Below are 1,398 nucleotides of genomic sequence, written 5' to 3'. Positions count from 1 at the left end.
GTCTGCCCTTTATTTATCGGGGGGATGATCACGATGTGTGTTGGTTCTAGAATCAAGTCAGCTTCCAGTCGGAACGCTGAGGTGTTTGCCTTGACGGGATCCCTGGCCCTGATAGTCTTTCAGCTTGTCTCCCCCACTGTGCCCTTTCCTCCTGCTCACGAGAAAGCAGCACACCGCTCGTGTCCCGGTGTGGCCTCCGGGGCTCAGGCTCTCCCTGGCCGGGCCCCAGCCCAGGCTGCACCACTATCTGCTTGTTGCACGTGAGAGAATTGAGTGGGTGACACTTCGTTCTGCAGACAAGGACCCCTCCCAGGTGGAATTTCTTGCTGTGTAAGGGACCCTGCCACCCCCAGGGTTGGACTGTACCGGGGTGTGGGCGTCCTGGGAGGGGCCTTCCTCTTCGCAGTGGTTGGGGGCCCTGCACATCACCGCACAGGGGGGCTGTGCCCGAGACACTGCTGTGGCTGCCCCGGCAGAGGACAGCCGCTCTGGGTGCTTGTTGGAGAGGGTGGCTGCTAGAGAGCTCACGGCCACCCCTGCAGCGTGTGGAGAGGGCTGTGGCCCCCGTGCAGGGGGAGGGGGTCAGAGAGGTGCAGTGGTCGGGGTGTTCCGAGATCAGACCCAAGGCTTCTTGGTTCGGGTCTCCCATTAAAGGTTCTCTCACTGAGGACTTGGGTCTTGAAACACCTACCTTTCTGCGGCTCGAGTCAGGGGACGCGTGCCAGTTTTCACTGGTTGCAGGTGGTGGAGCCAGTCGTCTCCTTGAGCCTTTCCTGAAGCTGTTTTCCCTTAGAAACGAGCACCAGGCACTGGCTCCATCGCCCCATTTATGGACTTTTCAAAGCACGTAACTGCCCCGCCCACACCTCATTCTGGCCGGAGGGGGACAGGCCCTGCTCTGGGAAACCCCTAGCACAGGGACAGAGACTCTCAGCTGAGGCCACATGCGATGTAAGCCACTCAAGTTGATCTTTTTCTGTCCTGACTTGCATGCGGTTTGTTGCACAACTGCCGGTGGGCCGGGGGGGGGGGGGGGGGGGGGGGGGGGGGGGGGGGGGGGGGGGGGGGGGGGGGGGGGGGGGGGGGGGGGGGCGCGGGGGGCAGCGTGCCAAGGCAGGCCGCCCAGTGGGGGCCCTCCTCGGGGGCGCACACAGCCAGCGGTGATGCTGGGAACCCAGAGGCCTGTTGGGAGGGTGGGAGGGGTCCTTGTCTGCAAACGAAATGTCACCCACTCAATTCTGTCATTTCTCTTAATACAAGGCTGTGTATGGCCACGCCGGTTCAGTCCAGACCACCTGGGAGTCCGCATACCCACCGCCAAGCCCCGACATGGGCCATTCTTAACTGCAGGGACTCCGTGGTCACTCCTCCCCTTTTCCAAGAAGGTGGCTTCTGATG

This window comes from Suricata suricatta, chromosome 14 (assembly GCF_006229205.1).
Source record: "Suricata suricatta isolate VVHF042 chromosome 14, meerkat_22Aug2017_6uvM2_HiC, whole genome shotgun sequence".
In the NCBI taxonomy this organism is placed as follows: domain Eukaryota; kingdom Metazoa; phylum Chordata; class Mammalia; order Carnivora; family Herpestidae; genus Suricata; species Suricata suricatta.
This window is presented reverse-complemented; position numbering follows the sequence as displayed.